Genomic DNA, 14,544 nt, shown 5'->3' on the forward strand with positions numbered 1-14,544 from the left:
TGTCTCATAATTTCGAATTCCGCAAGTATTTCCTCAACTTTTGACTTTTTACCCTTAAGTGTTTGTTTTTTTTGTGGCTCCGGCGGAGAGGGAGGGAGACAAGGAAGGTTGGAAAAAAAGAGATTTGATTATGTTGGATTATGGAGAAGGTGAGGAAGTGAAGGCAAAGAAGAAAAAGTGTGCTAAAAATACATTATTGCAACAAGTTGTACAACGTCTGCTTAGAATTTACAGACATGAGTAAACAAGTCAAGTTTCCATTAATAACACTCACATCCCTCAGGCCAATCAGACACAAATTACATCATCACTGCAGGTTTCACCCTAAGTGGCTTGTTGGTGCAGGCTATATATAATGTTTAGCACCTCCTTCAGTCCAATAAGTGTACTGTTAGGGAGTGCCACAGCACAGAGACACAATGCATCACCCTCTCTAAGTTCTTCAAGAGCAGATTAGTTTGTCTGAAATGTTTCAGGTGAGATACTTTTTTTTTCTTCTCATAAAAGTATCCACTCATGAGTAGAAGGCAGTGATGGAAATAATACTCAGATCCTTTTCTTAAGTAAAAGTGCATACATTTTATTGAGTAAATTTAAGTTTTAAAAGTAAAAGAAGGCCTGCTACTTCAATCTGCACCTGTGACTGGTGTTACTTCATTAACACTAATGCACTCACGCATAAGCAGCATTGAACTGGTGCAGCTGGTTTTAAGGACTTTAGAGAAAGTGAGGTAGTTCAGCCCAGTTGTGCCCATGTTCATCAGGGTCACCGGATGAATCTAGGAGGTCATACGTGTTGTAGGAAGAGTTACTTTCTCTGAGTTAGTAATCCATGTGAAAACATGGTTACTGATTAAACTGTGTCGAGCCAGGAACACGGAGGTGGCAGTAAAATATGTTAAAAGGGTCACTGGGTCAAAGTGATGTCACGGTCCAGACGGCTGTTTCTTATCTTTGGTGCTGTAAAACATTGTTGAAACATATGGTCAAATATAGAAACCACACACAGACAGACAGACAGACATCTTTTGTTCACATGAAACTACAGTTTATTGATTTCCATTCCTTTTGTGGGCATGCCAACATCATGTTTAGTCTTTACACAGATGTTTGTTTGTTTTTTCTTACAGATAATCGAAAAAAATAATAAAATACTGGAAATCTGTTTTATCGTCTATACCTATCTTATTTCATCTAAACTAAGACGGTGAACATGGTGCACATTATACCTGCTTAACATCATGTTAGCATTATCATTGTGAGCATGTTAGCATACTGACATTAGCCTTTAGCTCAAAGCACCACTATGCCTAAATAAAGCCTCACAACTCTGCAGGCAGCTGTAGACTCCCAGTCATGTATCATAACATTAACAGGGTGATACCATTGAGGTTTGAAATGTAACCGCTCCTGTTATCAAAACTAGGGATGCTAATTTATAGTTGTTAGAATGTCTTTTTCATGTAACATGCTAGACTCCGAGCTCGTAAACCTACATAAACTTCTTGAATGAATCTTGGACTACTCTCTTCATTACTACAACCACAGAAAAGCATCCCTACAATAGTTAAGTCAAGTCAAATTAAAACCCAGTTTCTTTTAAGCCATTTGCTCGTAGAATATAACTAGAAACATTCATATCCATTAATGAGTTTAAGAGTATCATAAAGAATACAGTGAAGGAGGAATGTCACTGTTTTCCTTGAGAGACCACTATCCTTAAATAGGTGTCAATCTGTTTTATTGTTTATTTTCTATTTGTGTGTCATGTATTTGTGTATCATGTATCTGGCTTTTGATTTTGTATGGCTGCTACCTTGGCCAGGTCTCCCTTGTAAAAGAGATTTCTGATCTCAATGGGACTTCCTGGTTAAATAAAGGTAAAATAAAAAAAAAAATTAAAAAAAGAATATGAGGTTTTTGAGGGACAACGGCCCTGCAGTCATGCTTCATGTCAAGAAACGACATTTTGACCTTGAAACATAAGGAATCCTCAATTCATTCCCATCCTGCCAGAGGAGGGATTTGGAAAGATAATCTCTGTTATTTATCCCTTTTGACACCGCCGACCTGAGCACAAACCTCCCATATCTGTGGTAATTTAAAACTGTTTAAGAATCTCAGTGTGAAGATTTACACACTGAGCAGAGTTTTTTTTTCTTTTTTCTTCTTTGACGCTGCATTTTTTTCCCTCTCCTGTGTACTTTGATCAAACTGCAAAATAAATACACAAAGTAATCAGTGCCCCCACCTAAACCACATTCCCTCTCCTGCTGGCAGACCGCAGGTGACTTGGTTAAGATTCGTGCCAGTTTGCAATTTGATTTGATTATTTCCCCTCGTGGAATATCTGTTTTGATCGTCTTTTTCTCCTCCTCCAATAACAAACGACGGCACCGTTTCTCCTCTTTGCTTCTGTCTTGCCTGATTTCTCTGCAGTGGCATCAGAGAGGAAAAAGAAGAAGAACAGGAGGTTGGCGAGTGGCACCGCTGCAAGTGAAGATTATAGGTCCTGACCCATTTAATAAGGTCAGTCACATGGCAGCTTGACAATAAGACAGTAAACGTGCCGGCCACACTACTCACTGGTAAGGAGTTTTGTGTTGAATAAACTCACAGGCAGAGTCAGTGAATCATTTAGGACAACTATTAGACTGTTGTGATTTGTTGCATGCTTGTTAAATGTTATTTATTTTTGATAAATCTGTTTGTTTGCACTGAAAATGGGGCATTAAAGGTGCCACAGAATTCAGAATTCACAATACAAATGTTACATTTTATTAAATCAGTTTTATTAACCCTTCCAGACAGAAAGATCAAATAAGGGTCAAAGTCATATTTAATACATTATAAGTCATATCAGTCTGAAAACGCTTGAGCTGGAAAATGTAAATGTCACTTTAAATGTAAGCACTGAAGTGGCAGAGAGCCAAGCGGAGATCTCCCAAATACACAGATAACCAAAAAAAAAAAAAAAAAGTAATACATTTCAGAATTTAATTTCATGTAAATTCATTATTTTGTGCTTTTTCTGTCTCATCTACGCGTCACTCACTCACTGTCTGTCACTTTGTCAGCCTTTCTCAAGGTTACTTTAGTTCACTGGGAGTGTCTTATTGCACCACGTGATCCTGATGTAAAGTTACTCTGTGTCAAAGCTGCGCTCAGCTGCAGGCACCGCCAGGCTGCACGGTGTGATGGAGCATGAGCCACAATAACACTTTCTTTTTTCTAGGTTTTTCTTTTTTCCAAATAAAACAACATTTATAACACTTTCAAAATGTATGAAAATACACCCATACATGCTTTGTTCACGAGCATATCTATTCATTTGAGACTTTACAAAATAAGTATTTAAATGATCAAATTCATAGCGTGGCTTTTAGCAACAACTAAACAGAAATTCATGGTTATTTTACAATAAATATGGGAATTAAGTGACGATCTTGGCTAATCCGTGTGCGTGCAGACATTACATTTCATCTCCAGTAACCTTGGCGTCGATCGCATCTTCCGTCCGACCTATAAACCCTCTCATTTCAGCAGGGGTGTCTGCCATTGCTCGGCAGCCAACTAGGTGAAGGTGGAAAATCCACCAGGAGGACGCATCCTTCAACAGACCCTGGGATAGTTGTTTCTTCGGACAGCACGCTCCGTCCCTCAGAAAAACCTGCAGGACACCGCCATTTCTGCCCGGCTCCCCCACTGTGGTCTGTCTCAGATATATTGTCGCCCCCCCCCTCCTTAATCTCCCAGATTGTCGGCGACTTGCTGCAGTCGATGCTGCAGTTTTGAGCCGCTCCTGCACCGGGACAGCTGACTCAATGAGAAAGACATGCTCGCATTCGTGTTGGTCTCTGGGTCGCTCTGGATTATATTAGGTGAGTTTTGAATACATGTTCGTCTTTTGCATTTGTTTTTATGGTTTGCACCTGCCACGCAGAGGCTGAGACGCATCGTGTGTCACCCACTGCCGGCTTTCTCCATCCATCGAGGGCTGGGGCATCTCTTATATTTAACCAACCCTGCTTCATCGAGTGGTTAATCATGCTCCATGGCTGCGGATGGCGCTTTACCTTTTACCTGCACGGAACTGACGCCGGAGACATTTTACATTTTTCTCCCCACACGTGTGTGAACCTCAGCCTCAATGCAAACGCGTGACATTTCACGTCGGCCTGCTCCAGCTTTAAATCGCAGTGCTTGAATCATCTGTGCTCCGGCACTTATTAGAACAACATCGAGGGATGGCTCCAGGTTGGCCTCACCTTAAATTAGGTGCACCGTGGTTGACATGCGGCTGAGCTGAATGCATGTGGGTCATTCTGCAGATCAGCGGTTTAATGTGCGCGTCAAAGTGTGTTTTTACGCAGAGAGCGAAGCAGTTATAGAAAGGATTCTCATTATTAAGCCAAACGGGATAAAAAAATGTGTGCATTTGAGGCCGGCCAGCTGCTAAGGTCGTGTGACATTGTGCGTAGAAACCGGACACACGTCATTTAAAAAAAAAAAAAAAAAACCTTTTAGGACACAGTCAGTCTTTCACGACCTCCTGGAGTAACTTCTGCTTCCAACCAAACGCGGCTGTGCAAACATCCATGCCCCCCCACCTGCTTTGATTCAGCACCAAACATGTCAGTTTGCCAGGAAGCCGGTTGTGAAACTCAGCATTTTGTCTGTGATGTCCTCCGCCATGCCTCGGTGATGGAGGGAGGGAGGATGAGGAAGGATGAAGAAGGGTGACGCGCTTCAAACGACCGCAGCTGATTGGACGGAGCTGTCCATGAGAAAGGGGTGCTGAAATCTGCTGCGGCCTACCGGCAAACTAGCACCGCATGCTCTGCTGTAACAGACAGACACCCCTCCACCCCCCCAAAAGCCGGTTGAGAGAACCGCTTTTAGGAGCATAAAACTGTTCAGAGATCCGGTTGTTGACCTTTAGTCGTCTGCGAGATATTAATAAAGAGATAATCCCTTTCAAAATCTGCTTTACAGTAGTGATAGAGACGAGAACGACACAATAGTGTGGGGTTATCAATGTTATCCAGGGTGTCATGAAAGAAGCCAAATGTTCAGTGAATGATTTCTGCAGTGCATCATGATGCCGGGTGTAGGGGATTATTCTATACATCAGAAATGACTTTATTCTATCCTAATATTATCTCTTCTGTTTCCTGATTAACTCTTTTACATGACACCAAGTGCTGTGCAGACAAAGTGGTCTAAATTGATTAACAGATCATTGTGTAAACTCTCTGAACTGTCCATCCGGGAAGATAAGCCGTGAGCCACTGATTAATTGAATCATATTGCATTGTTAAATAGCCAGTCCAGGTCTCCTTGAGCTCTGTTCAATCAGGCGTCTTGATTAGTCCAGCCCACAGCCTATTGTTTTAGTCTGCCGTTGTTGTTGTAATGGTATAAAAGCAGAGATTTCACCATTTCTCCCCTCTGAGCACCGAAATGCTCATCACAACCATCTGTGATTCTCCTGAATTTATGTAAAGATTCTTATTCCGCAAAGATTCTTCGCTGTAGGTAAGGCTAAGATTTAACGGTGAATAGGCCTAAGGGTAGTTGTTTATTACTCCGCCAAAGAGTATAGGTCTTGAGCCAGAGCTGCACTGCATGGTTGCTTAGTGACAAACAACCAGAAACAGTTGGGATTTTGGTTGGTGCGTTAATATTAATTTGCTGTTACAGGGTTGCAGGTGTTGCATATTTAATAACTGAGGCAGCCAATCGGCATCGAGGCCCAAAATTGTTTAAAACAGACAGAATTTTTTGGCTGAAAAATATACACCCGCGGGCCCCTTTGGGAGACTCATGACACCTTTTACCTGTCATCACATCCCAACACCCTGCTGCTGCTCAATCTAAATAATTCATTTTAATCACCATCTAGTGCAGCCCCACACAGCGTGTAAACCTATTCTTTTTCCCTCCTCAATATTTAATTAAAAGGATTCGTCAGACAATAACTAATGATGTTTTAGTATTCAAGGATTGCAACTCCTCTGCTTAACATGACACAAGGCCAATGTCTGCCAGAGGAATAATGGCTGATTGCTGTATGACTCTTAAGCATGACATGTTGCCTTTTTGTCATTCAAACAACTTTTTGAATGGTATCAAATGGAAATTGTAACAAGACGGAGGGAGGGAGTCTAAGGCGATTGTGAAAACCTGCAAATTAAAGACACACTGCATGACTGCACAATATAACAAAATGAGTGCTGAGTGCTAAGCCTTGCCTGCTGTGTAATAAATGTCCATCATTGTGCACTTGCACTGAGTGTTAGGAGATATGAGGCAAAGGCAGTTGTATGCATCACACTGAGACAGGTTTCTGTACAGTCTTGTCTGACAAATAGTTTTATTTAATTTAGAATTTGGCAGCTATCACATGTCAAGCTGGTGACTTTAGGATCTACTTTCCAAAGACAATACTCTAAAGTCTTAATTCTGGTGCAGTCAATAACATTTGCTGGTCTGGGTGCTCTCAGATCCACATGGCAGGTTTCCATCTGAGAGGCTTTTTGCTGTTACAGCATTCATTGCATCCTCTTCCTCGCACTGTGGGATGCTTGGGAGTAATGGCTCCGCCGAAAGTGCTGAACCAAGTCTGTCTGCCCACTGTGTGCTCAGAAAGTTCTCTTAAAGATCAGTCTTCAGAGTAATGTACAATATCGACGTCCTGCTCCTTTCAGATGAAAACAAGGAAGTAGCGATACGCAGGCGTTATCCTGGTGGTTGGCAGCCTTTTTTGACTCATATCCTCAAAAATGCAGTAGTTGCATGGTTATACGAATCATTTAAAATTTCCAGTATTAATCATAAAAAGATAAACAACCAAAAATGTAGCAAAAATGTGTTTTTCTCACCTTTTCTGACATAAATCGCACCATGACTGAGACAAATGAGTCTTGTGGCCCCTTCAGGGTCTTAACGCTTCATGTTGAAATCCACAGGCCTTTCTTCACTCTCACTTTAATAGTCAAATCCATCTGGGAGCAGCCTCATTGTCTATCGCAGTGTGTAATTTGTTTAAATGCGCAAATCTCAACAGTGTAAGCAAAACTCTTTATTTGCATATGTGTGCCTACTCGTGTGTGTTTGTGTGTATGTGTGTCCACGTATCATTTAGTGAAGGAGAGGATGAGCGCTGTGTGTAGGTAGGGGGAGGGTGTCAGAGAGAGAGAGAGAGAGAGAAAGAGAGAGAGTGACTGGTGGAGGGAGGGGCGGGTGGGTGTGGTGAGCGAGTGCAGCGTCTGTTGAGCTGAGGGTGGTGTGATACGGAGGCCAGCCAGGCCCAATCTAGGCCAAAACGCATCGCGCTGCCGTCCTCTTGCTTGCCTCAGCTTAATCTGGCTGGTGGCAATGGGAAGGTAATCACTAGTTTGCACAGGGTGATGTGATATCCGCCTGAGGCCCCTTGTCACACCACACACACATACACACACACACACACACACACGTAGACACAGACACAGACACATAGCACACCTCACCGGCTGCCTGGCTGCTTCCGACGCCTTTGTAAGTGCCACTGCATAGACCACAGCTGCTTTAACCCTTCTGCAACGCAATGACAGTTTAGATTGACCTGATATGCATTTTAGCCTTTGCCTGCTCTAGCTGTATCTTTTTACTTTTACTTCAGTGCTGCATTTTGTTTTTATATATACCTACAAACCCATTATATATAGCAGTCCTTCTTGCTCAGTTCATTCATAGTCTTTCTCTCGTCTGTAACTTGTATCATTATCTGATTTTATTTTCTGAGTGATTGCATGTAGACATACCTGTTGTGCCGCTGTATCTCACCTCAGGAGTGGCAATGACTGTTTTGTGCGTACAGGACGTGACAGTGTCACTGGCAGTGACCTGAAGAAGCTGTGATTTCACTCCTGGAGGGTGGTCTAAGTACTGGAATGGCAGGGGGCAATAAGGATGATTGGTGAAAGGAGAGAGAGTGAGGAAGTTGGCGTTGTGCAAAGATGATTAAGTATTGGTGGTTAAAATAGTTAAATACAAAGATGCAATGCTATGATGAGAGTGAATCATCAGAACAGAAAAACAGCATTAATAGAAAAGGAGAAAACCGAGTAGCATGTCTTTAAATAGAGTGCGGTAGTGAGGTTACTACTGGTCATCCGCCTTTGTGCTAATAGGCTGTAATCTCCCACGCTGGACTCTAATCATTGGTGACGGCCCTCGGATGGGCCGATGGGGTGGGACTTAAGGATGAAGGGTTGCATTTCCTCCACTTTAAGCCGCACAGGTCACAGGATGTCTAGCTGGCCCATTCATGGTGCTCACGCCACACAAAAATCTTTGCTAATTGGAAATTTCCTGCAGGATGCAGAGAAAGTGTGCTCATGTACAGGTTGTGCATAAAAGTATAGATGAAAAGCTGCTGCGTTAAACAGGCCTTGGTGCAGCTGAGCTTCATGACTAAAAATCAATATTATGACTCATGTTATTTGAATGGACTGAGAGGAGACTTTAGATGAGCCATTTATGGGAATGTAACATATTAACAATTCCTTTACAATCCCAAAATACTGCTGCTTCTCCAGCACATTTAGCTTTTTATGTGAGTGGAAACACATGGATTTTTTTTGTTGCTCTTTGTAAGTCATCTTTAAGTGGAGTGTCAAGTTAAATTGAACCCTTTGTACCCTTTTGTAGAAATGTTGCACCTCAGTATCCCCAAGTGCACACTAAGCCTTTTGTGTGATCTCATAAGCTTTAGGATCTTTTAACTCATGCTGTAGTTGAACTCACTAACAATATCTATCTTGAGCTATTTCAAGCTAGTTTAGACTGATATTTACGGCTGTTAAGATTTGTTCTGATCCATTTTATAGGTGAAACATTTCACCTGGCCCTTAGGACAAAGCCCTGCTCAGTCATCTTCATTCAGATGTCCTGTAGCATGGACAAAGTTCAAAAGTTTATTTGTTTAAATCCAGATGTTCGATGCACAGTATGTGCTCTAAATGTTTTGTAATAGATATGTTTCAGTTTGTGTTATGTTCCCCTGGTACAGTGTTCGACTGTGCACATCTGTCAAGTGTACGCCTGCTGATGTTGTCTCTAAACGCAAACACTGATCAATGTTTCATCAATTTATAAAAAACTAAATTAACTAACTAAAACTCTCAATTTTGTTTTAGTAGATAATTTTGGCTGTCTTGAAAGAAGTCACCTTAGATTAGACTGCAATGTCAGCTGACACCAATCCTGTCTCCCCATTATGTTTCAAAACATGACATACAGATGACAGTTGATGGGATTGAATATTCTCACTAAAATACCAAGAAATTATCCACAAAAAACATGTTATGAATTGTTCATCAAAAGAAAAGTTCACACGCCACAGGCTCTTTAAGAGAAAGCTTCAGCTGTCTATCTAAATCTACATGTTAGGTCTATTGCCTGTTAGTCCCAGATATTCTTGAAGCAAATGTATGCTTTTTTTAGTGGATCAGCAGTGACAGAGATTGTGCTATAAACTGTGGGATTGCACATTGTGCGCACATCAGCAGTCCTTGATATTTGCGCAAGTCCATCAGCTAAATGCTCGAGCTGTAAACGCAACAGGACTTCTGCTGCAGAGACAATGAAAATAACTCAATTTTCATGGTGTGATGTGCTCTTGATATCACAAATGGAACCCTGAGGTCTTTGAGTTTACATGCTGATAAAGGTCATTGTGGTTGCTGATGGCGATGCTGCTGACCTGCTGTTCTTCTGTCGCACCAGCTGTAGCAACAGTCTTTGTAGAAAGCAACAGGGATGGACTTGAAGACCTGAATGTGTACGTGCATGTTTGTGTGCGTGTGTGTGTGTGTGTGTGTGTGTGTGTCCCTGGGGTGTCTTATTTAGGTTACTACAGAACAGAGAGTTGGACACCAAGCAGGGCCATAGGCTGTAGTGGGGAGGAGGTTGAAACAGCTGAGCAAATGACCCTGTTAATCCAAAATAGTTATGCAAATTTAAACACGTGGTCTGATCCTGATGTGGTGCATTTTCATTTGTCTCCCATTTGTGAAAAATGTGTTTTATCAAAAAGAAAACTGTGTCAATCAAATGTGTTTTTGATTCCCACTTGAGCAACAGGATATTCCCTCTGAGAAAGAATAAAGACAGTCAGTCTCTATTCTGGTCCATTTTTAGGGGCTCCGTACACACATGTGGCTTTTAAAGGACTGACAGTTGGTTGGCTGAACCTGAAATGAGACATGTACTGGGAACTCACCCCAAAGTCACCTCTAGTGAAGGATACACTGGTTGTCATCCAAATTACGAAAAGGAAGACTGTCTGACAGGCTTTTGGTGCCGTTGTGGGGTTTTCGGTCCAGAAATATATACGTTGAAGGATTCTTTCCGCAAAGTGTGACACAGCCACTGTCTACGCTGAGGGCTAATTGATTCTTAAGACTTTCCACCATCTCCCACCCAGCACTCAACCCTGTTCTTGTCTTGCTACAGTCTTACATGGCTTTTTAAAGGGAAACATATCCAGTGAAGCATACAATTAAGGCTTAAGTGAGTCATCAGAAGTTGGCATTATGGTTATGGTCAGTGTAAGTCAGAGTCTGCTCTGTACATTTCCTGCTGTGTCTTGTTCTCATGTTTTATCTATTACATTAAACTGACTTTTTTCTTTTTTCTTTAATGGCAGCCAAACTGGAAAATGCAGAAGAGAACAGAACAAAAGCCGATGTTTGCATCACTCATGGTCGTAAATTAGTTGTCTGGCAGGCCGTGAGTCTCCTGCTGCTGTAGGGCTATTTCATGGCAGGAAGGTCTGGCACACTAGCATGCCTGTACTGTTAGTATCCGCTGTTGGTGCCTGCAGGCACCACATGAGAGCTTGTTCCTTCACAAACAGGGTCCAGGAGTGGGTGTCAAATTATGAGTCAGCCGATCATTGTACATTATTTCCAGATGTTGTCCAATTAACTTTGAAAGTTTCCAAAATATGCAATCTTGCATTACTTTGCAGAGATAAGCAACAACGCAATAGGCTTTACTGCCAGTAAAATTCAACATACATCAAATGTTACTGACTATAATCCAGATCTGAAGCATGTTCACGTGTTTGTGTGTCTGTTATTGAAATGTCAGAAAAGATTTTTTTGTTTACTCCTCCAAAGTTGAGTTACTCCAAATCCAGCCTCCTCCATTGCAGCTATCCACACAGAGGTGTCAGTGGGTTATGGAGTCCGTCTATATTTAGAGCTGGTTGAGTCCTGCTTCCCCTCCTCTGCCTCCCTTTTCAAAAACCAACTAATCCACTATGGCTCTGTCATCCCTGCAGCCAAGCCACATTCGCTATTGAGCACAACACAACAAGGCGCACGCAGCGAGCTACTGTTGCATTTATGTCATCTAAGCAGCTCATTTCTGATCAAAGTATTCCCACGGTGATGCTCAAGTGTTTATAGAGAACACTCGATTGGCTTTGATTACAAAATATATCAAGTATGCAGACAAAGCAAGTAAATGAACGCGTCAGCTGTCATTGTCAGCGTATGGTTTAACCTTTGCTTATGATGGGAGAAAGGGAGAACAAAGATCAGTGCCAAAATGTCTCCCTCTTCCAAGTTTTATTAGGTGTATCTGGGACATTCTAACCATAAGTTATAGCATCATCATTCAGCTAGTCAGTCTGTCTCAGTAAGGACATCTGTTTAACTTTAATCTAAGAAAAATGTTGAACTTTAATTGTGGATTATCCACTGAGCAAATCATTTTCCTAATTAGTTTAGTGGTTGTAGTCTCAACACATTTCTCTTAAACATAAAAGTCTCAAAATCATCTTCTGAGGTGGTCATTATAAAGATCAAATACGTTTTACATACATATGGTGGAGTTTTGTTGCTGTTGGCCTGTGTTTCCTAGCAGGGAGATGTGTTCATTTGTTTGTTTTAATGACACAGTTCAGGTCTTCCTGTCCTGTCGGCGCGACACAGACATGGAAATCATTCACTCTGTGTGTGTGTTGTGCTGCCTGCCTGGCTGCTGCTTTGCCATTGATCTCCCCATCAAAACTGTTTAGCTGCATGGGCTGTACTGTGATGTGGAACAGTACCGTATGTAATGTGGAAAATAACGTGTATGATACGAAAGCGTTCACTTGTTCTGTGCAAATCAATCAAGTTTTTAGACTTAATGAAACCACAACTAAACCACAGTAAGCTCAGCAGCTAAGACATGTTGTCTCACCACAGCCAAACACGTTTTTTACATATTCTTTTTTCCTTTTTGGAGTGTTTATCCACTGGCACAGCGCCACATTTTGGGAAATGTACTTATTTGCTTTATTTCCAAGAGGTAAATGATTAGATTGTTAGCAATCTCACGTCTTCGTTTTAAGTACAGAGATGGAGTGAGGATGTAGTTAGCTTAGCTTAGCTTAGCTTAGCATAAAATGTGAACACAGGGGAAACAGCTAGCATGGCTCTGTTCAAAATAGAAAATGAACTTCACCAACAACTGAAAAGCTGAGTAATTAATGAGTTGCATGTGGTTTGATATTCCTCATACATAAACAGAAATGTAAAAAAGACTATTTGGGGTTTTGGGGGGAGTTGCGTGCCCTCCAGTCTCTGTCTAGCAGCCACAATATAGCTTGAAATACTGTAGAAAATTTCACATTGGCATTTTTTACACTTTTATTTGTGTATGAATGAAATAAACCAGATACTATGAGCTTTAAGTTATGGTGGGCATATTTTTAACTTTAAACAGAGCCAGACTAGCCTGATACCCCCCTGTCTTTTTGCTAAGCTAGGCTAACTCCGCTTCACTTCCTTATGATAGTTAAGACACAGACAGGAGACGGATATTGAACACCATTTAACTGTTGAAAGTTAACTGACAGAAAGTGAATAAGCTTATTTCCAAGGAAACATTTCTTTCAATAGTGACAATGTTCAAAGTTTTTTGAGAAAATAGAATGAAATTAATTCTATCTATCTATCTATCTATCTATCTAGTCTGTACATTCCCAATTTGTTAATTTACACTTTTAAATTTACTTTTGAGATGATCTGCTATCGACGACATTCCTCTGAGTTCTCAGTCCATTCCAAAAACCTGAAGCTGTGCCAGGTTCTTTTTTTCAATTTGTCGTGTCTTTACGGTAATTAACTCTAACTCTCGGACAGACCCCTGCTGCACACAGTGGGCGACTCTGTGTACTCAACAGAGCAGTACCTTCATCCCAGAATTATCTTTGACAGTGTAGCTGGTTCCACATCCTTATGCATGCCAATAAACTGTTTTTTTCTTTTTAGTTCAGAACCATCATCAAGTGGTTCCTATTGTGTACTATTGAGCTTACAATTTCCCAGCAACTGAAATTCTCCATCAAGATTACTGGAACTACATAAAGAAGGGACACCAGAAAAAGAGGAAATATCTGTACATCAATCTAGTAAAAAGAGAAGCAAACAGTGCTGGAGTGTTAAAGAGGCAGTACTGTTTTCAGACACTTCAGAGTGAGCTGTCATGCTGTGGTTTTACCGTTACACCAGATAGTTTCAATCTTAACAGAAATGCGAGTTAAGTTGAATTAAAAGGAGTTGAGCCCAAAAGAGATTTTAGGAAGCAGCACCGGGGGAATTCACTGCAGAGCACTTGAAGGTACTGTGCTTCTGACTCTAATCACACCAGTGGAGATGACGAGCATTAGCTGTATGAAGTATGTCAGTACTGCTTCACAAATGACTGCTGATGTGCTGCCTGTTCACAGCATGTGAGTGTGGGTCATGTAGAAACAATGCTTAAGGTACATGAGGGCACGCAGAGGAAATATATAAATACATCTTTAATAATAATCCAAAAAGATTGACCTTGCTTTTGGTGTGTGGTCAAAATGTCTATCGCAGAGGTTTCACAGAGAGCTGAGCTGCTGCATGTACACGTGCCGCCATGTTGACTCTCACGGTTAGGGACGGTTATGACCTCAGTGTTTCTAAAATCCTTAGCAGCCTGTTTGCATCACCTTGTGTCACCCCCCCACCCCTCTGTTCCCTAGTTCATGTGGTCTTTTTCATGATTTCAACATTTTTTTTTTTTTTGATTTGTCGCTCACCTCTCCTCTCATTTCATTCCCTCCCATTGTTTCTCCCTTCACTGTTGATTGTGCCTCCGCCCTTACTCGGTTAACACCTATTTCTCTTTACCTGCCCGCCCTGGTGTACTTGGACTGCGTCTTTCCTTCCTTCTCTGCCAGTTTGTCTTTGTTCCTTTGTTCCACCATTGTCTCCTTGTATATGGTGCTCCCGGTTTGTTTGATCCTTGCTTGTTGCCTGACTTCGTCTCTGCCTAACCCTCTCTCGGATGGCTTGCCTGATCTCTGCGTGCCAACCTGTGCACCGACCTTTGCAAGTAAAGACTTTTTACCTTAACTGCCAGCTGTTTTAGTCGTGCTTTTGAGTCCCTCTGCCTGTGTCTTCCTCCAGTTGTAACACCGTTTATACAACCCATTTATACATCACCTTCATGTCAAAAAAGACTCTTTCA

Source organism: Pempheris klunzingeri, chromosome 14 (genome assembly GCF_042242105.1).
Source record: "Pempheris klunzingeri isolate RE-2024b chromosome 14, fPemKlu1.hap1, whole genome shotgun sequence".
Lineage (NCBI taxonomy): Eukaryota > Metazoa > Chordata > Actinopteri > Acropomatiformes > Pempheridae > Pempheris > Pempheris klunzingeri.